At 46.1% G+C, this 25,215-nt stretch overlaps 1 protein-coding gene across 1 annotated transcript in view; it reads right to left on the bottom strand.

The window, feature by feature from the left end:
* Nucleotides 1-5,943: 5,943 nt before the first annotated feature.
* TWIST2 (twist family bHLH transcription factor 2) overlaps nt 5,944-25,215 on the bottom strand; it is a 36,593-nt gene continuing 17,321 nt past the window's right edge. The window contains exon 2 of the mRNA XM_035572653.1: nt 5,944-6,244. The gene's annotated coding sequence lies outside the window, so the exon portion shown is untranslated. The remainder of the gene's footprint in view (nt 6,245-25,215) is intronic.

Below are 25,215 nucleotides of genomic sequence, written 5' to 3'. Positions count from 1 at the left end.
CCTCCTGACCTGGTGGAGCCCAACGGAGGGGGTCCTGGGGGGGCTGGCAATAAGGAAAGACCCAGAGCAAACCACGAAGTCCCCAGCCTCAAAGTGCCTTCAGATGAGAGCAAATTTGCAGTGGTGTGCCATGCCTTCGAACTTTGAGCAAGCACGCCAGCACTGTAGAGGCTCAGCTGGAAGCACATGCTTCAGCCGTATTCATCATCCAGGCTGAAGTATGGATGAGGGAGGCTAACCCTTTTGTAAGTGTTGGCCGTAGGAAATATTACTTATCTTAAAGAAATGAATCATGTTTCAGCAAATGCTTCCTGCAGAAATATTTTTCTCACAGCCTTTGTTTCAGGTTTTGGCAGATCTGGAGCTGCTGGCGTTAGCAAAAGCAGTCCCTCCCACCCACTGTTCCTTGGGCTTGAATAGGAAATAAGGAATAAAGGCAGAGGGTACGTGGAAGGCTAAATCCATCACCACTTCTTCTCCATGCTGCATCAGGATGTGCAGCTTAAAGGCGAATTTCAAAGGAGTGCTCCCCAGATAAAGTCAAGGAGAGCTGTGTGCTTGGCTACTCTTGCAAACTTACCTGTGCTGGGCATTAAGCTTGCAAATCTGCCTTTACAGCTTTGTAAAAATTCCTGTCAGGTGCTGAAGTTTGTAGGAAATCAGCCCCCAATTCCCTTTTTCTTTCCTGAAAGACAACATTTTAGTAGGGATAACAGGGTAAACCTCCTGTTCTCATTTCATAAAATGCATGGTTTATTCCCACCACACCTCCCACTCCCTCACCCTCTCCAAAAAGGAAGAACAAATTATTAAAGAAAAGGCTATATTTTTATTTGCAAATCAATTGCTAGCTCCTTGTTTCCTTCTGCAAAGGCTTTGGAACTGTTCCTCTCTGCCTGCAGGGTGAGAGCACCATTTACAAATGTTGTCTGGGGCCACAGTTCAGGAAGGGAGGGAGGAAAAAGTCCATCTTGATTCTGGAGAACTTCAAATTTTTTCTTTCCGATGGCAGAGAATTTTTCATGGGAAGGCAATTTCATTCCCCTGCCTGGTAGGCTCTCCGTTCATTTAAAAATAGACCCCCAGGGGAATAAGGCCTTTAAAAGCTCCATTTGCTCCCAGTCATTTTACACAGTAACCCAAGCTGAAGTGAAAGATCTTTATTTAAATATGAATTAAGCTCCAACCTTACCCTTTACTGGGTTATTTTCCTTTGAGGTTTACTTTGATATTATTTCAAAGTCTTGAAGCTAACAAAATGCTGGCCAATATTTAAAGTGACAGGAGAGTTCTGGAAAAAGATTTAGGAGGCAACTAAAGTCTTTCAGTGCAAGACTCTGAAACAAGACAGGAAATCATAAAAGGGCTGAGTGCACTTTACCATACTCAAAACAAATTCTGAGACTACAAAGGCGAGTGGAATGGCATCAAAACCACAAAAAGCATCAAAATACAGCTGAAAAATCTACATCAGCTTGAATTATTGCATTAAAACATGGCTGAAATGTTGGCAATGTATGGTGTTTGCTTCTCACCAGGGTTTAGGGGACCAGCTTATGGTTACTGATTTGGTGCTAGAAGTGGAAGGAAGTGTTAAAGATGAGGCATAAACTCATGATATTTAATGCATTGTGAAGACAGCATGCCTGAGTGATGGATGAATGGGTTGTGCAAGAGGATCTTCTGCTGTGCTTGACCTCCCCTTCTACCTTTCATGGTTTCCACAGTCCATCTGATGCTGGAGCAGCTGCTGGAAGGGGGTTTGTCTGACTGAAGACAAGTCTCTTAGCAGCTGAAGGATCTCAACTGAAGTTCAGATGTTTGGATGCTGGAGATGAGCTGGGCAAGTCTCTTCTAAGTAAATATCTGACTGCGATGTGTGCACACAGAGAGAATTTAGGGTCTTGAAAACGACTTCAGGTTTTCTCTTAATAAGAGCTGCAGTATGGATGCTCAGAGATTTGAAAGTGAGTTACAATGCCTGCAGAAGGTCCCAGTGGGACCTAAGTCCCAGTGGGAAGCTAGCAGGTTTCTCCCTGGTGACATGTGACATTAGTTTTAGTAAAGATCTCAGGCAACAACACTTCACATTTCTTGTGATTTCTGGGTACAGTTTTTGCCTTTATCTTTAACCCCAATAAAGGCCACTGTCACTATGCTTCAGAACAGCCATTTCTTTCTCTTGCAGAAGTCAACAGAAGGCTTATTTTATCCTGATTATATAGCTGACTCCATCTAGGTGCCACTTGAAGTCCCACGGGCTCCCTCATCTTCAGGTGTTGGGTGGGATGCATGTTGCCCTAGCCAAGGTCTCCGTGAAGCGATGATGCTAACCACCGCAGACTGACTACCTCTCTTTGCAGTCACCCTTTAAGGGGGGGGGTTGAAATCCCCATCCCAGCAATGGTGCCTGGGTGGTCCCAGCCAAGCGAGGACTCCAAGCATCTCTGGGAAAAATTGTCATCGTTCCCCCTCCCTGGTCCCTCCTCCCCTGCTCTCTGTCAGTGGCTGGGTGAAAATGGGGTGGCCCTGGGGGAGGCCAGGGAGAAAAGAAAGAGATTCCAAGGGGTGGGATGTGGGGCTTGGGTTTGTTTTGGGATTCTTTTATTTATTTTTTTTTCATTTGGACTACATCAAGAACTCTAGCTGAAAACTTTTTCGCTTTCGGAAATGGGGGGTTTGGCAGTGCTTAGCTGAGCTGGTAGTGAGTAAAAACAAAACAACAACAAAAAAAAACCACACTTTATATCACGACCTCAGGACTTGGCTTCTTTCCAGTGAACACTTTACTTTGCTATTAGCTGGACCCCTGCACAAATAGCATGTGCTGGGTGTTTTCTGTAGCCTTTCACGTACGCAGAGAGCAAACAGTTCAGGACCCATATTTAGCCAGGTCCTGCACACGCGGAGAAACCCCTGTCGTGAGGATCTGTCAGGTTTGGATGGGCCTAGTGCATTACAGGATTTTGGTTTCGTTCTCTTTTGCACAGGAGAGTATGTCTCTGTCCTAGGAAATGCCAGTCTCTCATGGGACCTAGGGGTTTCATGCAAGGATGGAAAAAGGACAAATTCGGTCACAGTGGGAATTAGGGTGAGCACTAAATGATAAGCACTGATAAGCACTAAAATACTCCTGCATATAAAAAAAGAAAAGCACATCTATCGTGTGCTGTACAGGACAACATAGCTTCAGTTTTAGGATCTGCGTTTTACCTTGTCTTTGGCTTCCTCCTAACATTGTTTGTTTACGGGCTGCAATTTCTGCAAGATGAACTCATACAAGATGAAAAGCCTTTTCAGCAATTTATTGAAACACGCCCCTCTTTATCCATCAGTTCAAATGTGTTGTCTGTTAAAATGTGTTATCCAGACAATTTACAGGTCTCTGATTATCAGGATGTCTTGGAGTGTTTGATATCCCCCATTCTCGCCTTGTGACCTGAAACCACTCATTTGAGCCCCATGGCATTGCTGTTCACTGACTGACCTGACCAGTTTCAGTGCTTTCTGCCTGGAAAAAAAAAAAAAAAAAAAGTTGTATCCTGGTGCTCTGGATTTATTTCTGGTCTCCAAATTTACTTTTCCATGGCCATTCACCCACAGAAGCCTCTGCTAACCCTCAGAATCCATTGAAAAGAGGCCCAATTAGTGCTTGCATTTATTGTCACTGTTCACCTGATAGTGGCTACTAGTGCACTTTGCAGTGAGAGGGAGAGAACAAAAAACTTTGATCTACCATTAGATGTCTTTAAATGCCTGGCATTGTCAAGGAAGGCTAGCAGCCTTGATGCTTTGCAGCATTAAGGAAGGCACATGGCAGCTACGGTTGCAGACATCTGATCTGACCTGCCAGGTCTCTCCTTCTGTTTCTGGTCACATCCTGGGAAAGCAGAGCAGCACATCAGGCTCTTCTAACAAATAATTAATGGGGCTGAAGTTGGATTTATGGGCCCATGCTTGGAAAATGCCACTCTTTGTGGTGAAATCAGCTTAGTGTGATTTGGAGCATCATTAAAGCTTCACAAAAAATGCAGAAGCTAACGTGCATCCCTAGGAAAAAAAAAACCTGCTAGCTGCATGGTGTGCTGCATCACATGACACGTGTTATGTTCACCTTCTTAAATGGCATTTTTGGCTCTGCTGCTACCAAACGCCGAGACTGAGATGTCATTTACTTTTAAGAAAATAAGAGCTTCTAATGGACTTGATGTATTTTACTCCATGCAACTCTGCTTGTTTTAAAATAAACATTTGACATTTAAGATCTGAAGCCTATCAGGCAATTAAGACATCTGATGATACACACATGTACGTTCTGGATTTGGCATGCTAAAAAGTTTTTCTCTGAAGCTGGTTTAGATGGAATGACATGATTTATTTTTTAATGGCTCTAGACACCACAGCATTGCTTTTATTTCCATAGTCAATTATCCTTCACCATCTTTTCCTTTTCCCCCACTACACCACTCTCTCCCAATTTCTGAGCTGATCTTTCTTACAGAGATCTGTTTTGTCTCTTGCTTTGCAAAGTGAATTGATAATTCCAGCAAGGAGCACTGAGGCTCCCAAGCCGCCTTTGCCAGAGACCTGCCGTTTAATCAATCTCTGTCTGTCACCTCGGTGTTGCAGTCCAGATGCTCTCAAGTTAACTGGCATCGTTGTTAATCCAGCAGGGGAAGGGTGTGAGAACAAAAGGTCATTTGGGATAATTTAGCCCCATGTTTCCAGATCCACTATGACTGTTCTTTAAAGGATTTTTTTTCCTTTTTCTTTTTTTCTTTCAGAGCAAATTCTTTTTAAACGTGTTATTTATGACCTGGAAATTGAAACCTGGCTTCAGCATGTGTGTGACCACAAGCCTGATGGGGCGCTGCGAGGCGGTGGAGGAAGGCTGGTGAGCACCAGCAGAGCCTGCTGGGTTTTGCTCCCAGGGTGGAAGGGAAGGAGGAAGTACACCAGCAACCCTGGGTGACCACTTCTGTAGTGCAGCTAATGCTTTTTGCCCAGCTTTTATGGGTTATGCGTCTTTTCTGGATGCAATATGCAGCCCAGAAACGAATAGTAATTCCAAGGCTGCGCAGTTCAACTCCAGCCCATCTACATGAAATTTGGTTTGAAATTATTACAAAGAGTTCTGTGGAAAGGCTGAAAGTTTTCTTCGGAAAGGCAGAGTTTGCAACAAGCAGTGCGTTGGAGGCCATGGCCCTGCAGATGCCCGAGCCCCTTCCGCAGTGCTTGCAGCCTAAGTAAACCTCCTGAGCAGGGTTGCAAGTGAGCAACCAACTGCTCCTGGCACATGTGGGCAGAAATCACCACGGGCAAGCGATGCTGAGCTAACACCTTCTGCACCTATTGCCTGCTACCTGAGGAATGGATTTTAGCAAAGTCGGTGAGCACTGAGGCATTGGTGGGGTGGCTCAGCTCCTCAGCTTCTGCTTGGGGCTGTACACTCAGAGTGTAAATCAAATACCCCCAGTAGCTGCATGACATCTTTATTTTTATTGGCAAGAGAAGCAGTATACACAGCGACATTGCAGTCTCTTAGCTCGTTAAAAATATCTCAATAAATAAAACAAATAAGCAACATATACACTGGAACAGAAAATGAAAATAAAAAGGGGGGGGTGGGGCTGGGAGCTGTAGCAAATCATGGAGCAATAAGGAAGAGGCAGCAGAGTGTGGAGGGCAGTCTGTAGTCCAGGCTGTACTTGAAACAAATCATGCGGGGAGCTGGGGACACTGAGGCCTTTTTTCTTCCTTTTTTTTCTGAGAGCCTTGGTCCAGTTTTGACATTACTGTACAAGAAATCATGTTTTGAACTAAAAAAAAAAAGAAAAAAGAAAAAAGGAAAAAAAGAATACAGCTAAGGGGAAATAAAATCTGAACCCAAAGATTTCTCATAAAGGTATTCCTGAATTAAGATTTATCAGAAAGAAAAAAAAAAAAAAAAGAAATAAAACCAAACGCACAGACAGACACACAGACATAAAACCCAACAACAATGAACAATCAGGAATGTTGCTTCTCTTTTCTCTTTGGTCAGTCACTTGGGGAGAGATGTTGCAAAGTTTCAGACTGTTAGCTTTGGTGCTGGTTTCTGCTCAGTCTAAGTGCTCTGCAAGAGTTCAGAGCGAGGGAGGTCAAGAGGGGTCTTTTGGACCAGTTTACTTGAGGTTGTTAAGGTTTCAGAAGCTACAAACTTGGATACATCCCAATTCCACTTCAGTCTCAGACACTGGACAGTCTAGAGAAAGGGGGAAAAAAAAGAAAAATAAATACACTGAATACACTGAATACAGCACATCTTTGTGTGATATATATTATCTCATAAGCTCTTTTCCCCTGCAAACCAAGGCAGTGTTTGTGAAAACCCATAACCACATGTTAAAATCTATCCCTGGTGCCGGTAGCATGGAGACACTTGGTTAATCCAGCAGCTGGGCAAGATCCAGTGCACCACGAATAGCCCTCGCGGTCTCTTAACCGAGGAAAATGGGGAGATCGGATGCTCGGCACTAGTGTTGCTGCCAATTCCTTGTTGTATTTAGCACAGGGCTCCCAGCGACACCCAGGGAGCAGAACTAGGTGCCCAGAATGTACTTACACAAAATGTAATCCCACCCATAGTGACTCTCAGCTCTTCCTGCAAAATCAGGCAAGCCCTGCTGAAAATTAATGTTTTCTTCCTATTCTTGGCTAGCACATTTATGTAACGGCCAAGCACATCCAAAATAAAAGAAATCAACATAAATCTAACAATTCCTTTTGGATATGTAACTTCAGAGCTTAGTAATGCCACAGCCTTTTTTTTTTTTTTTTTCATTGTGACGTGAAATGGTTAAATCCATAGGCAGGAGCAACGCATCTATCTAAAAGTCCATATGCTTACAGCACCTCTCTAGCCCCGAGGGATGTGATGTTAAAGCCCTGTTTTTCCTGCGGTTCCCAGCGACCCAGCCCTGCGTATCACCTCTCCTCTGCTCTGCTTTCTGGGATGTGACAGGATGCAGCAGCACAGCAGGGAGCTCTGTTACCTGCGGGCTTTGCCCTGGTCTGCAGCAACCTGCTGCTGCTCGTCTGCAGGCTGCTGGGACAAGCTGTGACCCAGCAGTGCCCAAGGGAGATCCCAACCAACTTGGGGGAGGGATGATTTTTCATGCAAGATGCTGTTTCTGCCTCCAGAAAGCCATCTCAGCTCATATATCAAAAAGCAGATATAATTATTTCCTCCCACTAAGGAAAGCTTCCATTTAGCTTATTTCCTTTCCTTTCCTTCTCAAAGTTATTAATTATCTAATTACAACCACATTCTGCAGACGAGCTCAGGACTTGACAAGCTGCCCAGGACCACTTAGGAAAGCCTAACTGCTTGGTGTGTGCGAGTGGCCGTGGTTTGTGTATGAGCACGTCTGACAGATGACAGACTGGCCCTTTCTTCATGCTCACATTGCCACAACCCCAGCGAGGGGAGCATGGCGGGGACTCAGGAAAGAAAAATACAATAAAGGAAGGAGGAAGACACCACAGAGTGAGTTTCTGCCTGAGTCTGGGGCAACCTTTAAGCTCAAAATCTTTAAAGCTCAAAAAGCTTTAAATCTTTTTTTCCACGATTTTCTCCAGCAAGCAGAGGAAAAGGAGGATGCTGTTTGCTTCCAGCCACATGACAAAACGCTGTGCCCTGCTCCTTGCTCAGCCTGGCTGCCATGTAAAGGAAGGTAAAAATGGTTAGAAAGCAACACTGAGCTGGCCTACTCCCACTTATTTTTAAAATCCCGTCCAAGACGGGACAGGTCAGCACAAAGCTGCTCTTGGAGCAAAACTGGCGATTTGCAAGTCAATGTCTTCACCCCTGGGTGAGATGCGCCGCTCTGACTGCTGATGCAGTGCAGGATCTCATTTTCACCAGTTCCTTAGGTTTCCAGCAGCTCTTTTGGCTCTGGCCAACTGGAAAAAATGGGAATTTCACAGGAGCTCAGTGCTAACAGGGTGTTTTGACTTCCCTGTCACAGTGAGACAAACGAGCACGGATCTACTCAGCAAATGGCAGCGTTGCTGTACCCCAGGGCTCTGGCTTGGCTTTGCAGGGTATGGAGCACCCTTACTGCTTACCCCATCCCCCCCCATCCTGCACAGGGCACTATTTTTTTTATTTGTCTTTTCAGAACTGGAGCAACACCTTGTGAACCCAACCTAGCATTTTGATGAGAGTTCACAGGCAAAATCATAGGGGGAAGAGGACCTAGTTTAGAGGAACTAGTAATAATAAAGAGACATTTCTCCATAAGTAATTGGAGTAATTGCTGTCCCCATGATGCCAAAAGAATCCTCAACCCACATGTCTCTTGGGAAAGACTCTCCTGTGCTGGTTTTGGTTTGTTTGTTTATTTAATACGTGTGATGTAAAGTTAGCAGATCAGACCAAGCAGCAGGTGACCTGTTATCTTCTGTACAGCATGATCTCCATCACTCAAGGTTTTTAGGAAATTGTTACACAAGTCAAGTACCATCTGGTTTTGTTGTAGTGGATCCAGCTGAAGGACAGGATCATCCAAGGACTAGTTAGTCCTTCTGGAAAAAAATGCCATCTTGTGCAGCAGTGCTACAATACGACACATTCACAAGCAAATAACAATAGGTCAAATGTTGAGTGTTCCTTTGTTAATTTTGCTCTCATCTCATGTGTGAGTCTATTATTTGGATTTGGGCCTGTGTGTGTGAATCACTTTCTGAAGTCTTACATCTCACTAATGATTTGTGGACCACAGGATGGGAACCACAGCACCAGATGATCTGCTAGACTATTTTCCCTCCTATTTTCTCCAATTATCCACTGCATATTAAAGCAGCCTCATAGCTGATGAAGCAATATTATGCCCAGATACAAAGGTCACCCAAAGACAGCTGCTACACCTGGCCACGAAAGGGTTATTTCCCCCAACTTGACAAGTACTTGTGTTTAAGGTCACATCATTTAACCTTTTGTTAGTTGTCATGACCACAAATTCTATTTAAGACCCACACCAAAGAGTAAAACCCACTCATTCACAGACCCACTCTGTCCACTCAAGAGGAAAGAGTGCACAACATTAGAGAAGCTCCCCGTGTGATCTATTCCATGTATCTTCTCGGTTTGCTTAAAAAGGAGCTACATATATTGGAGAAATTGTTCTCTAAATCTGGTGTGTCATCCTTATGTCACAAACCTGATCCTTGCTCACTGTGGGGTTTCAGTCTCCTGCCTGAGGAAGACTTGCAGCCCCAAAAAAACCAACGGGCTGGTCTTTCCTCTTCTCCTCCCCAGCGCTACCACACCACTGCAGCCAGGTCCTTTTTACTTCCCACTTCCTCCCGTCCCCCGTTTCTGTAGATCCCAGCTCAAAGTGTCCCAGTAAAACCAGTGCACCCAGAATGTCCAGCTCTGATCCCAGCTCGACATACACCAGCAGGGGAAGCACTGCCCTGTTGCCTTCAGGAGCTTTAAAAATGAACCAGCAGGGCCCTTCAGGCTCTGTCACCTGTTAAGTTACAGAGAGCTTTTCCACAACAATGGAAAAGCTTTAATGGACCCTCCCAAGGTCATGCTTCACGTTTATGATCCTTTAATCCCAGAGGGGCTCAACAAGGCATTCATCAAAGCCTGCCAACATATCCAGCTGGTGGCTACTCCTGCGAGCTGGGCCCATGGAGGTTTACTGGAGAACTCCTGCAAGCCTGGCTCACTCGTGGCCTCACTGCATGTTTCCCGTGGCAGCTGAGTGGTGAGGTATGGATTTATGGGGCTTCTTAAAGGACACAGCAAAGCCCATAGCGGATTTCACGGGGAGGGGACAGAGTTTCCTCCTTGGATGGCACTAAGCTGGAGGGTAGGACAGCAGGACCTTGCAGAGCTCAGTTTTAATCCCAGCTCACGCATAGGTTCCCTGTGTAATTGCTCTCTCTGCATGTGCCTCAGTTTCCCTGGCTGGGAAATTGCAGCACATCCCTGCCTCTCCTACAGTGCACATGGGCTTTAATTAACTAGTGTCCATAAAGCACCTTGTGATTCTCCAGTGCACGGCTGAAGAGCATAAAGCTACACGATAACAGTGCATGATTACAGTCCGGAGTGAGAGATGATACACAGTGAAGCTCTCTGCTGAACGTAATTTCTAAACATGTCTTTTATCCTGCAGTTTATAACACAGAATATAGCTGTTATGCACTCTGGACCCTGTAACGTTACAGATCCAGTGCATTTTCTATGGTGGCACAGGCTGCTGCTCATTTTTATTTGCTTTAGAGCATTCCTCAGCCCCAAAGCACAGCAGGGAAATCACGGCAGCTGAAAGCTGCAGGCTTGATGTAAGGTGGCAGCAAGAGCAGGGCCCCGGTCGGAGGAAGTTTTGCAACAGGTCCCTGAGGTCCTTGCTTATATAGGATTAGGGTTGGGTTTGGTTACAAAGGGATTGAAATCATTTCCATAACACAGCCAAGAATGCAAAAGCAATAGAAATCACAGGAAAACCCTTTGAGTATTTAAATTGTACTTTTTATTATTATTATTTTTAAGAAAAATATGCTATTTGAGCTTGTTATATAGGTTGCAAAGTCAGAAATGGTTCTGTACCCAGGGTCTGGCCACTTTCCTACCAGAAAGGTCCCAGCCCACCTAAGGGGTCACGGGTACCTGGTCCTGTTGCCTTGTGCTCCTAACGGAGCTGGGGTCAGGCAGCGAGGGGGACGATGAGGGGCACAAACAGCAGCACGGTGCAGCCCCCGCCAGCTGCTTGCCCCGCGCCACCTGGTACTGATTTCAGCAGTCGCTGAGAAGTTTATAGACTGTTTCCTCCCCCCTTCCCCTTCACCTTGGGGAAGTGAAAAGCAGCATGGGTCAAAGCTGAGACCCCAGCCCCGCTCAGCGGGTCAGTGCAGGGCACACTGCCCATGCCCCCAGGCTGGCGATGCTGCTTTCAGCTGCCTCCGGAGGGGACACGGTTTCTGACTGAGCATCCTTTGGTGCTGAATGGGGCTTGAATTGCAGTAACGAATGCCTTAAAAGTGACACCTGTGAGTGTGCTCCTCTCTGTCCCCATGTGTGGCTGGCTCAGTCCTGGCTCAGTAGGATGGAGAGGCTGATCTTCCCACCAGCCTGCGGTGCCCCAGCTGGTCTGCCGCGTTCGGCACAGTCCCCACCACTGCATTTTTGCCTCCTTTGAAGTCTCCCTGCCCAGACTGTGCCTGTTCTTTAAGCGTCCCCAGAACATTCATTTTTAATGGGATGTTAACTTCAAAGGCTGCTTTTTTACAGACTCTGGAGGTTTGGAGCAGGGAGCGGCATTTCTGTGAGGCGGGCTGGCGAGCAGCGAGGCTGCCTGGGGTGATTAGGTAGGACGCAAGCAAACATGCGCTTAGGAAGCAAATATGAAACCAGCCCACGAGAAAGCACCAAACAAACTCAGCTGGAGTTCCCCATCGTCTCAAAACTCATCCTCCTAACATGAGAATAACCAAAAGGGAAAAATGCGAGGAAACCTACAGCAAAAGCCTGCTCAGGCTGTCACTAGTCCTGGCCCACACTGATGATTAGGTTGTTCCCATGCTAGCTGCTGCACAAGAGCTGGTAAGAGCGTCTTCCCCTTCAAGAACAGCAGCAGCACAGGAACAAATTCTCCTGCCTAAGGAAAAGCTGCAGGGCCCCCGTCCCCATGTGAGAAATGGTCCTGTCTTCATCTCCTCTGCTAGTGATGGGACATTATGGGGTGAATGGGGAAGGAGAAGTCCCCTTCTGTGTTGGACCTGCTTGGAGATTACACTTGACTGAGACAGGGCAGAGCAAGAACATCAGGCAGTGACCTCTCTAGTTGTTACCCAGGCATGTATTTTCAGGGCTGGATATGCTCTGAATATTTAAAAAAAAGAAGGGAAAATGTGCCGTAGCTGATTTATTCTGGAAATGTCCTACCACTGGGTTCAAGCACTGCTGGGTTACAACACAACGGGGGACACTCCTGCTCTAGAAAATCAATAAAATGTTTCTGTCAGTGCTAAGTAGCTGCTGCCCTTAATATTTTTCAAAACAAATAAATGTGGCTAGTTTGGTTATTGCATGATGTCATAGCCCTGGTACGCCCACCCGCCACACCAGCACTGTGTGTGTACTGCCCCGTGGGCATGCCGTGGTTGGGGATGGGGAAAACAACAACGAACAATGCAAAATGTGACATGGGACGCATGTGTCCACGCCCATGCCTTTGGAGAGAAAAGGTCAGCATGGGCTGATGTGAATTTTTGAAATGCCAAAGCAGGCTGCTCCAGAAATCGCGCTGTTCTTTTTTAGATTAGGAAATGCCAAGCTGGAGGGGAAGACGGATCTCAGCATCTTGACTCTCAGGCCAGAAAGCCTGTATCTGGGTTGGTTCTGGCCACAAGAGTCCCATCTCACCTGGCTACCGAGGCAGTGGACTGGATGTGGCCCATGGCAGGCTAGCTGGAGTCCTGAGAGCAACTTGTGCTCCTTTCTCCCTAGTGCCTGTCACCCTACTCAACCCCAGGTTTGCCATCCAAGAGGACTGCCATTGAAGCTTGCCTGGCAGCTTGAAGTGCAGAGGTGTGAGATACCCAGGATGATCTTGCTGGAGACACAGAAATCACCAAACCTATCGGGGGTTGTCATCATCTTGAGCAGGGTCCCTACATGCAGTGCTTAAGGCTTATGTGCTTACTGTCAAGCACCCCCAACCTTGCCCTTAACCTTGCTCATTCCTGACCTTTGTGAACTGAGGACCATTGCTTACAGCTTAAAAAAGCATGTTGCAAGTATTGATCATGATATCCACGGTCAGGTTTGTAAGCTTTGCTATCCAGACTCCTGTTTTTTTTTCATCTGTTCATAACCTTCTGAAACTTGTGCTGCTTGTGCTGAAAATTTTCCATGCCCCAAGGTGATTCCTCTTTCTTGTTGTTGCTTTTGTTTTCTGGAGACTAGGCAAAAATGGTCCAGCTGTTTTGGAGCACAGTGAGAGTGGAAAACAGCCATGCTTCAAAATGCTAAAAGCTTTCCTGTGACTGTGTGTTGGAGGCTGTGATGGCCGCGGGTGGAAAGCTGAAAGGCGGCATGCAAATAGCCCGGTTCACAAAGCAGCGTTCCACCTGGACCTGGAGGAAATTAAGTTTGTTTTGACCTAGTTCTGAGCCTCCCCAAATCGCCTTCCAACTATGCACGGGGTGAGTTTCTGTGAGCCATATGAAACAGACCTAAATCAAGAAGAATAGGGAGTTATTTTGGCTTGGATTTTATCATAGCGCCATTAAACTTACAGAAGAGAGGTGCTAGGGTGGAGGCAAGGTGCTGGCTGCCAGGACCTGGCCTGGAGCTGTGACCAGCACATAGGGATGTACACAGGCAAACAGGTATTTGCTAACCTCCATCCTGGAGGTTTAGGCAAAACATGTAGCTCCTGGTTGCTATTGCTCCTGCAGATTATGAAAACCAAAAAGAACTGAAGTGGGCTGCAGCAGAGGTTTGTGGATGAAAACTTTGCTCTGACTTCCTGTTGTGTAGGGTAAAAGCAAAGGAGAAAAGAGGCTTGTCTATCGCCAGCCAAATCTCCCAAAGCAAGGCTCATTTTCAAAGCTGGGCCCCGTCCTGGCCTCCCCTGCTGCAGAGCTGTGCAGCCTGCAGGCAGTGTGAGGCCCTTCTGAGGCCTTCATCAGCCAGGGCAGGCAGTGGTGAACCTGCCCCTTGCATGTGTTTCCTTTGACATAAGAGACCTCATAACTGGTGGAAGCAGAGAGCCTGGCCAGTTTTAGCAAACTGACAATGATCCTTGACCCTGGGAGGTGGGATGCATGCCCTTTGCCTCCCTCCTGAAGAAGCACCTGGTGTCACACAGCATGCTGAAGTTAAGGTGTGCCTGAGCAAGGGCTGCACATGCAGCCTTGCCTCTCTCCTGCCATGCCAACAAACCTGCCAAGACCTCCTGTGAAGGAACCTGTTAACCTCCCCTGCTGATTTCTCTGCCTCCTTCATGCCAGAACAAGTGTGATTGCTCCACAGCTGGTAGCTGATGGCCAGTATCCAGACCAGCCTGGGCCTCTCCAACCCTACAGCTCATGCCAAGCTCAGTGCCCAAGCACCCCAGAACTGAGCCCTTTCCCTGTGCTCCCTGACCATCACAGCCACTCTTGGATAACATGGTGGATTCCTAAGAACAGTTTTATCCACTGCTGCCTACTAAAGACCATACAGAGGGACCTGCAACGGGCCTCTGTCATCTGGACTGGAAAAGGAGAGTGCTGGGGTTTTGGTTTTGTTCCCTACCTGGGTAAATGGCACCTCAGTGATTTCCTTAAGAGCCTTGAAGACAAGGATTGTCCCAGCTCAGGTGGTGGGTTTCACTGCCATCATGGCTTTGCTAATCTCTAGCTGCAGCAAAGACTGGCTTGGTGCTGCAGAACCTGTCCACACCACCAAGCAGCTTGGTTCAGACCTGACCCGCTTTTAGACGTGTAACCAGGGCCCATCAGCAGTTTTTCTAGAGAAACTTCTGCTTTGTCAGTCAAAACTGGCTGTCAGAAAGGGAAAGTTAGAGTGAGGTCAGAAGAATTTTCAAAGGCTTTCAATTTTTGCAATTTCCATGCTGAAATTTCTATATAGTATAGCTTGTAGCAGGTAGGCTAAAACCAAATCAAAACACATAGAAAATTTTAACTGAATACATCAGGTCTTTAGGTGTGTTTATGAAAGTAAGTCTTTGGTCTGTGTAGGAATGGGAAACCTGTATCTGTACATGTTGTGTTCATATTTATGCATAGTTTATATATGAACTAATGTTTTTATAACAAAGTGAAAGGAAGAAAGGATCTATGCCCTGCTACAGGCATTGGCTGTGTCTGTACCAAAGGGATACTCTCAAATTGTCTTACAGATTTGTCAGCTGTCCCCAGAGCCAGGGTAGACAGTAGGCTATATTTAAGATATTTTTGACATTTGGATGGTGCAAAAATGCAGCTTTTTGGGAAAAATACCATATTGCTTAGCAGCAGCAAGGCCTTTGCAAGCAGGTAACTGTGTGCTGTCTTACATGTGAAAAGCCAGCATGAGGCAACCCCAGAGAAGGACAAAGATTCATATTTTGGAAAGCTAATTTCCCCATACCAGCATGCCAGAAAGGGTCCCCCTTCTGCTTGGCCACAGGACGGCTGGGTGGGGAGAATGAGACAACAGCTGTGAGGTGGAAAAACAATGTTTTGGCTGTGTCCTTGGGCGCATCTACCTTGCTGCCCACACAACTGTACAGAAAAGCAGCCCACACTGGCGTGCATAATGGTCCTTGGGATGCCCCACCTGCAATGCAAGGGGTTGGGGAACACAGCTGGAGGCAAACAGCAGAGATGAGGCACAAGGGGGAAACTGAGGCACCGAGGAATGGCACTTGTGAGTGGTTAGGTGGTTAGAATAGTGGAAATCCCATGATTTCTAGATTGTTTCCCATCAGAAAAGGCTAAAAAGAAGGGGATGGGGTATAAGTTCCCAACACCATGGTTGCATTGTATCCCCCAGGGAGTCCTTGTGACTGCAGCACAGGCACCTACACTAATACAAGGTGACTGGGAAAGGAGAGAGCCCAATTGCACAACCATCCCTAACACAACACGTGACTGCTGCTCTTGCAGAAAAGGCACAAGGGCCGGTCTGCAATACTTCAGAGGGGAGGAAGCAGTGGAGAAAGGAATTCAGATAATTGTGTACATGCAGAGGGGGGAGAGGGCCAAAATCAGATCTAATGCTACGGGTACGGACAGACTGAAACCAGATACCTTGGCTTGTGTTTTTCTGCCTTTGCTGGTATGAACTCTTATCAACCATCCGCTCTTGAAGTCTCCCAGATGAAGGAAAGCCACAATTATGTGCATCTTACAGCTGGAAAACCATTTAAAAACATATCCCTCGCAGTTGTTCATTCCCGAGCCGCAGGGCCTCCCCTTGCTCTCTCCAAACCTACCCCTGCCTCAAGCGCCTTTCGCCGTCTAGAGGAAAGCCTCTAATCTAATTTACCCCAGGCTTTTCAGACCTTGGAGGATTTATCTGCCCATGGCTGGTCCAAGAGAAAACATCCTCCCTGCGTCCCGCGGCTCCCTCGTTTGTTATCGGGAGTGTGACTAACTGTTTGACAGGGATGTAGGAAAAGAAAACGTACAGCCCATCTGGAAGGAGGTTTAATCCTTTCAATTCTCCTCCCTCCAAGCCTGTTTCGGTCTCGCCAGCCCAGCCTGCGCAGCGCCGAGGAAAGCCAATGGCTTGCTCACACCTCCCTGTTCGGGATGAAAAATCCAAAAGAGACAATGCCAAAAAGGAAGCCAACAGGAGAACCCGTGACCCTGGACCCGTGTCCTGGCCTTGGCCAGCTGAGCAGGACAGAGCATGCCTGCAAGGCTGGGGACCAGCTGCCACAGCTGCAATAAAGCTGGGGTTCTTGAGTGCTCCTCTCACAAATAACTATCCACAGGAAAGGAGAAGTAGATTGATTATATATATAAATATATAATATATATAATATATATATAATATACGTAAGAATATAATATATATAATATATACTTATATAATATATATAATAATAAACATATTATATAAATATATAAATAAATCTAATGACAGCAAGCAGCCAATATTGATTGAACTAACCTTCCTTTAAATCCCTTTTTTTTTTTTTTTCTTCTCACTGTCCTGCAGGAAGAGTCATTTGTATCTATGGCCACCTATCTAAATAGACTTTACCTATGTCAGGGCTGGCTGTCCTGGAAGTGCTGCTGGCCCTGTAAGTCCAGCTTTACAATGTCGCAAATTATTTGTCACTGTTTGTTTTTCAGTTTTTTCAGATTTTTTAAATTATTTTTTAATTAAAAAAATTAATTAAAAATAAATCTAATTAAAAAAAAAAGGAATTTAACATAGTACAGAAAGTTAACATTTTAAAAGTTAACGAGACACTACTTGTTTGCATTTGTCCAGTGTAATTTATGGTGGTGCATTTACCAGAAAGGCCTGCATTTAACATTGATTTATTAATGTGTAGTCTATAGGTTTATCTATGGATATATTAATCAGCAGTTAAGTGACTGTTTTTTGACTGCCACAAACTTTATTATTTTGGTATCCGTCATACAGCTGCCCTTCTTGCACCCAGTTCTTATTTAAAGGTGGAAAATGAACTCTTCTATTCTCTCAGCCTTAGGTACACTGCTACAAGCTAAGCTCTCTAGAGTAAAATAAGTTTCTCCAGTACCAGAGAAGGCTATGACTCTCATGAGCAACTTTAACACCTCTACAAACTCTGATCTCAAAGTTTCCTTGGCTTCTGTTAAACTTCCCTTGCATCTCCAGCTCTCTATCATTTGAGTTTTGATTTATTTGAGTGTAATTCATGCCTGGGAAGGAATACAGGTTGTGGTAATTTCACATTAAATTTCAAAGATGGTTATTTTAAAAAACATACTGTTTTCTTAGGGTGGGGAACAGCCCAGTAAAACATCCAGACACCTCTTATAAAAAAAAAATAAAAAATGACAGGAACATAACAGCTTGAGAGCCTCCACCGAACCAGTTGACACCAACCCACAGATTACAGAAGCTGAAGAAGGAGGGAAGCTGGAGGGTCAGCACAGTCCGACCTTGGGCCTGCAAGATGCCTGGAAGCTCAGAGCTCCCCTGGGACACCAGCCCTGCTCCCGGTGTGAATCAGCACAGCCCGCCCCAAAACACGGGAAAGCTGAGCTGTCCTTCAATGCACCCAGAAACTCATGGGCTCAACCACTTCCAGGAGGAGAACTTTCCCTTTGGGGTCCCGAAACACTTAGAAAAAAGCCACTTCTTCAGCATTTTGGCTTGTGGCTGATTATTCTGGCTGAGATAAAATTAGTAGCCTGGGGCTGGCCTCCCAGTATGGATGACAAGTGAGAGCTCTGCAGTGAAGTATTTTGCTGCTGGGACTCTCAGGGTTTCTGTGTTATGTCCTGCCTCTCTGCAGCAACCTCCAGGCAGTCAGTATGCTTGCTCCAAGGTGCTGCGTCCCTCCCTTGCCAGAAAAGACAAGGAAAAAAAAAATCTTGAAACAGGAAAGAGCCCCCCAAAGGAACAGTTCCCCCAGCCCTGCACTCCTCCACAGTCCAAGCCTTGGCCTCCCCGGGGCAGTGGGGTTCGTCGCAGCTGGAGGAGGAGGTAGGTTTGTGGGAGCCCCTTGTTAAAATCTTGGCAGTACATCACTGAAAGCGCGGCTAGAAATTGCCAAAAGCCGGAAGCTGTTAATGAGCAGTTGGAGCAGGAAAAAGCAGAGCTGTTTCAACATTTGAAAGGGCCGTCTAAGCCCTGTCCTCAGCTCTGCCCAGCTGCCTCGTGGGTGGCTCTGAAGAACAAGCGCTCAGGGACACCACCAGCATCTTACTGACCCACGAAAGGGCCCATGGTGAAAGGGGCCAGGGAAAGCCAGCAGCCAGGGGCAAAGAAGGACGTGAAGGATCCAGCCATCACCAGCCCTCCTGGATAACACCACAGCAGAGAAAACCCACCTCCAGACCACTTCCTTGGGCTCATCTCTGAGGCAGTCTGGAGTGAGCCTGGCTTTACACAGGGAAGGTGTGGAACAGAGGAGCAGGGAGGGGAAGAAGGCAAGGAATGAGATTTTCTTCTTTAGCAGCTCCAGTAAAATAAATGGGGATGGGGAGGGAGGTGGCACAGATGCACACATGTCCCTGAACAATGGCTTTGAAGCTGATGAGGCTTGTGCCAACGGCATTAAATATGCTCCCTCTCATCTCCCTCTGCCTCCTGAGCCCCTGACCCTCCAACCTCGGGGCCTCTCAGATCTATATGGGTTTCAGCTGCCAGCCTGTAAGCAATTCTGGGCAGGCATTTGGCTCTTCCTGCCTGAAACACACACTTGCTACATGCTTGGGCCAGCCAGATCAGTGCTAAGCAGTGGAAATATATTGCACAGAAATCAGATAGGAAAGGCAAAGTGGTCATGCATGGGCCGTACATTTCTGTTGAGATGCTCACAGCAAAAGCCATGCTCAGTGCTTACCCTGCATAAATACAGCTTGCAAACTAAGGGTTAGTATACTTCAGGATGAAGTTGCATGACCTGTTGTTACAGTTTAGTGACTTGTCAGCTATGATGACTGAAGCATGCACATGCTAAGCTGTTTGGAAAGTAAAATATATCATGTTCTTGTAGGCTGGTTGAGAATATCTGGGAGGAAGATATCAATAGGAGCAAGGTTCTTTTTCCTCTCGGAAATACGTGAGACTTGTGCCTCTGGGCAGCTGGTGCTGCACACTGTATGGTATGCAGCCTGCTCTGACAGTGCTGGCAGTCAGTGTGAAATGTCTGGTCCCTGTTCGCCTCCACAGGAATAACCACAACAGAGGTATGAAATGGGCTGTAAAAAAACCCTCTGCCTCCACCTCATTTCAGGAAAAGGAAAGAATATTGGACAGAGGGAAACCTTTTCTCCTCCCCTCTCCACGTCTGCCAAAATAATACAAATTCTAGGAACAACACCTTCTCTAAAAATAAATATATACATCTGCAGCTTTATTCTTTTTCCAAGGGAACTCTTTTGGTCTGGCCTGCTCAGCCAGCACCTTCCCTGCTCTCCTTATTTTTCCTGTGTGCAGCGTGTATTCAGCTGCAAACTTCCTGAGCAGCAGTATCCCCACAGGGAGGAAGAAATCATGTTTTCTGGCTCAGGGATTGGGACTGGGCACCAGCAGGTCCTATCCAAAGGACGAATCCTTTCTTACTCATTTCCCCACTTTACCTGCCCCTGTCCTGTGTTGATGAGGTATTTTGAAGCAAGCCTTGCTGTGTCCATAGGCAGCTGAGCACAAAAAGGACCGATCTCAGCTTTTTTACGTCAGTGCAGCACAAAGACTCTGTGACAACATTGCCTCCTAAGAGTAAATCAGCAAGTGGGTGATAGCAGCCATCCGTTATGACTGACTCAACTAATTCCACTGATGGATTCATGCCAGTGGTATTAACAACAACAAAAACCCTGCTTTGAAAATACCTCTGTTTCAAGCTCCTGATTTGAAATAAGTAAATAAATAAAAATTGGGGCCACCCACTAAAAAGCAGAGACAGTTTGCATAAATTCAATGGCATTTCATAGGCTCCTGTGAACAATCTGCGGGACAGGTATGGTTTCCTTATGAACGCGGGGTGCTTTTTAATGTTTGATACAGTTACTGACAAATAGCAGCTGAAACACCTGTATGCCAGATGTGCACAGCTGTAAGTGTGCTGCTGCTGATCAATCTTCGGATTACATCACGTTCCAGATGCCTGACTTCAGAAACGCTTGGGAGGCAGAGCTGAAGTGAGCAAACTGCAAGCTTAGGCATTTCTCCTTCCCGATGGTGATGCTGGGCCTCTGCACGCAATGCTGAGCCCTGTTTTGTCACCTTGACCTGTGCGATGCTGCTTCAGAGCAAAAGCATCCTTTAGCCATGAATAACATCTGTACATGGATAATGCAATGGGGAGGTGGGCTATATGCTGTCCACCCTGCTTTCCTACAACCTGAGACCAAAAAGCCATCAACACCAGCCTGTGAAGAGGTTTATTCCTGTGTTTCTTCTTGCTGCAACCCAAGTCACACCTTCAATGTCTCCCCACAGGCACACGTGCGGCTGTGTGTGGCTGTGTGCATGTGCACGTGTACAGGAACTGCTGTGAAAGTCAAGTCCTTTTAATTTTCACTGGATTCGTTCCCCACTAGGAGGATGGCATTTGTTCCAGTTACACTGGGAAGCAAAACGTGGCCTGCCTTGAAAGAGGCTTGGAGGTGATTGCTACAAAGATGCATTATTATTATTATTATTATTATTAAATTATTATTATTATTTTATTTCTATTTATTTGTTAATTATTGCATTTGGTGTGGGGAAGAAAATTTTCTCTTTTCTGAATGAAACTGTGCTCACCCTTCAAAACTGGTTCTTCAAACTGATGCCAGGACAGATTCCCTGAAGCTTTGTGGATTTAATACTAATTTTTCACACTAAGGATCTTACAGAGCATCTCAAAAAGCCCCCAGTGAGAAGCAGCAGGATTGACTCATTTCCTTGCCCACCATGCTCATTGCCACCACACCTGGGTTTTGTCAGAGCTGGAACTTGCATCCCAGATCACATTCCCAAACATTTGCAGAGGAAAGAGTGCTGCTTTGGCATCTCCCCCCTCGCATGAGGCAGCATTTGAAGAATGTGCCCTCGCTTGCCACACCCTGGTCCCTGAAGTCGGTGATCACAATGGCTCGGCCTGAGCCCAGCAGCGTTTCCCACCGCAGCAGGTGCAGGTTTTTGATAACCACCCAGGCTCTGAGTAACTGCAGTGATTCAGTGCGTGTGTTACTAATCTCCCAGGACTTTTGGACGGGATTGTACCAGGCCAGGTCTCCATCTGGGATTAATCAACACAGCTTCATTGAAGTCAAGGGGCCAAATTCTCACTTGGAATAAACCGGTTTAACTCCACTGCAGTCAATAAAGCTACTCTGATCTTTTTTACAGCAAGAATAGTCCAACTCTTTAAAATACGTGGGGTTATAGGGTGTTGCCCTCATGCAGAGGGAGTTGCACTTTTATATGCCAAACACGCCTGCCGTGGTAAGAAGTTCTTGGCATCGAGTAAGGCACTCCGGTGTGTATCCGTGATGCTAACCACGCCATACTTCAGAGAAAGCCGTCGGGAGATGCGTAGAGCTACGTTAACATGGACATAAGGCTGGCAAGAGCACTCCTCAGTCCAGCATCACTACTAGGTCATTTCTTCCATCCTTTGCTGCAAGTATTGCATCATACAATCCTTCCCCAAAACTCTACAGCTTTTGTCTTACATGCAGATGCTTAAAAGCAGTCCTCTAGGTCTTCTGCTCTGTTTTTATTACCAACATCTTCTCAAGACAGGCGCTCTGCTGCCTGGGGTGCCTAAGACAGTCCTGCATCAAGGGACTTCTGCAGGACAAGTGGCAGGAGGTAAGGTTATTTGCAGAGCTAAAAGGGGATTCACAGCCTGCAAGGCTTTTTGTGTGAGTATGCCATGCTTCGGCATGGTCTTGTTTGCTTTGCTTCAAATCTTTTGGCCTTGGCTGGCTCTGACCCCACAAATGTTTGAATGTCTGTGTTATCCTTCAGCTGTGCTTGTGTACCAGGGCTGTGGTGGTCACTGGAGGGGCTCTTCATTAAGGTAGTGATAGGACAGTAATGCTGCAGGTAATAATGTGATAGTGAATCTCCCTCAGGGCTGCCCGTGGGTGAAATATTTTGTCTTTTATTGTTGTGGTTTCTGATGCCTAATTCAGGAGTGTGGTCTCCTGAAGAGGTAGCAGTGACCCACCAGCCCATGGCCACGCACTGACCTGCCGTGAGTCACTCTTTTTCCAAGACTCATAAGACTAGCATGATTGCTTATAACTCGGCTTGAGGCTGGCCAGCTGCTTTACAGGCTTTCCTGAAGCTGTTACATGCCTGATGCAGGACAAGCAAGCAACGGGAAGGAGAAAAGGGAACGATCTTACTCAGAACCTCTTTAGCAACACAGTTCCAGTCTGAATGGTGCCATGAAGTTTCGTCAGCTGGCTAGGCCTTGGTGCTGCTCCACGGGGTCAGGCTATCCTGTCCTACCCCAACCTGCTCTGCTCCAAGAGGCTGCTCTCCTACAAGCTAATCCTCCTCCTGCATTCCGTGGGCTGCAATTTCCTCTGCACTGAGGAACCAGTGTTCTTAATTATTTTTTCTTGCACATCAGAGAACTGGGAGTGAACACCAAAGGTGGTGTATTCTGGTTGCTCTCTACCAGCTCTCTGTGTTGCTGCTTCAGGTTTCCATAAAATAGGTTATCCTGCAGATGCTTCCGTTTTTCACCACACATCTAAAATTTATGGCTTTGGGAGGTAAAATATGAAGCTGGTCATTCCCTTGCTATGATTTTTAAAAGAGGAGTAAACATTCTCACTCCAGCAAGTTCAAACTCCTGGAGGAAGAAACAAGCAGAGATGCTGCTAAAGAAACAATTTGAGTGAAAAGAAAAAAGAAAAAAGAAAAAAGAAAAAAGAAAGAAAAAAAGGCCATCATGTCCTAAGCTTGCTTCTTCTTAGTGAACTATTTAATCACGTGCCTAATTTCTAAATGTGTGCCCCTAGCCCCCCCGACTTCAGTGGGATTTATCACATGCACTAAGGATGTGTCATGTGCTTTGCTGAATCAGAATAGACTAACAAATGACTACTAAGAACTTGAATTGTGTGCAACATGCACACAGAAGCCTATAAAAAGCCCTGGAAAATTGATTTACATGGTCTTTTCCAGTCTGTCATCCTGCAAAATGCAGATGTACATTTTTTTTTGACTCCAGTTGTCGGGTTTTTTGGATTTGGGTGATTATATGAACGGGTTAAGTCAACGTTTTCAACCAAATTACTGTACAGATGACTCAGCTCAACACCAGCTGGCTGGTCTTATTTAGGTTTGCCAGCTGCAAGCTGGACTTGTTTGAGCCTTTGAATCCGAACCCTGCTAGTTTCCCACTGAGCTAATAACCTATATTACTGTGATACCGATGCAATCTCCTTTCTGGGGGAGGGAGAGGAGTTCTCTGCATCTGTTCAAAACAAAGACTTTGTGCTTTGACTTTGGCAATGCTGTTCCTCTCTGTATTTCACATAATGTCCTAGGATGTGCAGACCTGAGCTAAGCGCATGCTCCTGTGAATTGGGGACTTTCCTGAAACTGCTGCTCACGTGTTTCTCATCTGTGCCTGTGTCTGTGACTGGTGCTGAATAGGTTTTCTGCTCCATACAACCAAGTTTTACATGCAGCTTGTGTCTGCAGTACAGAAAAATGTTTTCTTACATTTCTTACCCCCAAGTTAAAACTGCACAGGCATGTTTGTGAATGGTGAGGGAGGCTGGATGAGTCCAGTGACTGAAATGGAAGCCCTACAGGTTCAGTGAGAACTCAGACTGAATGTAGGTAGGGTATAGGGAAGTACTGGTCTACGTCTGTCATAAGAAGTGTGCTTCTACACTCAGTACACAGCTCATCTGTGATACCCTATTTATACTTACATACACTACAGGTATGGAAGAGTACAAGATGTCTGTAGTAACTTCATTCCCCTGCACTTTTCACCATTGAAGTTGTTTTTTCCAGCTATTGTGGAGTGCAGCCATAGGGATACCATTGAGGTCAGCATTCAGTAGGGCTCCCGTACTTTTCACTCCTAATTTAATTCTCTGTTTGGCTAGAAGCAATATGTGCACTATGGGTTTTACTTTGCTCTTCTGACAAATGCCTATCTTCTCTCCATGAGAGATAGCGAGTGAGGAGGGGTCACACACAGTGCAATTTTGGCCCAGGTTAGGGATTTGAGCCTAATGCATGCCATGGGCTCAGAAAGCTGCAAGCCTCTGGAGTTTAGGGAGGTTTTGGAGCTCTTCAGTCACTGTCTCAGTAAGTTCTCTGCTGAAATGTTTTTTTCCCAACCGCTTCCTTTACCAAGGTCCTGCAAAACTCTTCTCGAGAAAAAGAAAACTGTTTTTGACAACCAAAGAGATTCTGGTTTTAGACATCCCATCTTGCAGAGAGAGCCTCTTCCATCTCATTCTCAGTTCTTAGCAAAAGCGATTACCAGTATTTCTTATTACATCCTCACTTGAAAAGTAAATAGGTTTCTAAGGATCAGTTGTTGCTCAGCTTAAAGGACCCCTAGAGACAGCAGTACCTTCTAGCAACAAATGAGTAAATGAAATGGACGGGCTCAAGGATGCTGGATGCTTCTTGGAATACAGTCTTTTCCCTTGAATGTGGAAGAAATGAGAAGTGCTAATGGAAAGGATTTCACAAGTTTTCCCTTCCCAAATGTGAACGCTTCAGCCAGGAATTATGAAGACCCCTACCTAGCATAGCATGCTTGCTGAGAGCTAGTCTCTGCAATGTGTCCGAGGCTGCAGCCCACTCGAACTGCAGCTGGAAATCTTGCAGCAGTGCAATGTGCTCCTGTTCCTGTGGGACTGGCGAGAAGCCCTTGGAAATCTGCACTCCGCAAATGAAGATGGTAACTTGTTAGCTTGTGCCATGCCTGGTGACTGGGGAGGTGTCCTCAGATTAGAGGAGCCGTTGGGCCACACTCATGTCTGGGAAGAACATGCACGCACCCTACAGGAAACTTA

The sequence above is a fragment of the Cygnus atratus genome, chromosome 6, assembly GCF_013377495.2.
Source record: "Cygnus atratus isolate AKBS03 ecotype Queensland, Australia chromosome 6, CAtr_DNAZoo_HiC_assembly, whole genome shotgun sequence".
NCBI classification, from domain to species: domain Eukaryota; kingdom Metazoa; phylum Chordata; class Aves; order Anseriformes; family Anatidae; genus Cygnus; species Cygnus atratus.
This window is presented reverse-complemented; position numbering and strand designations above follow the sequence as displayed.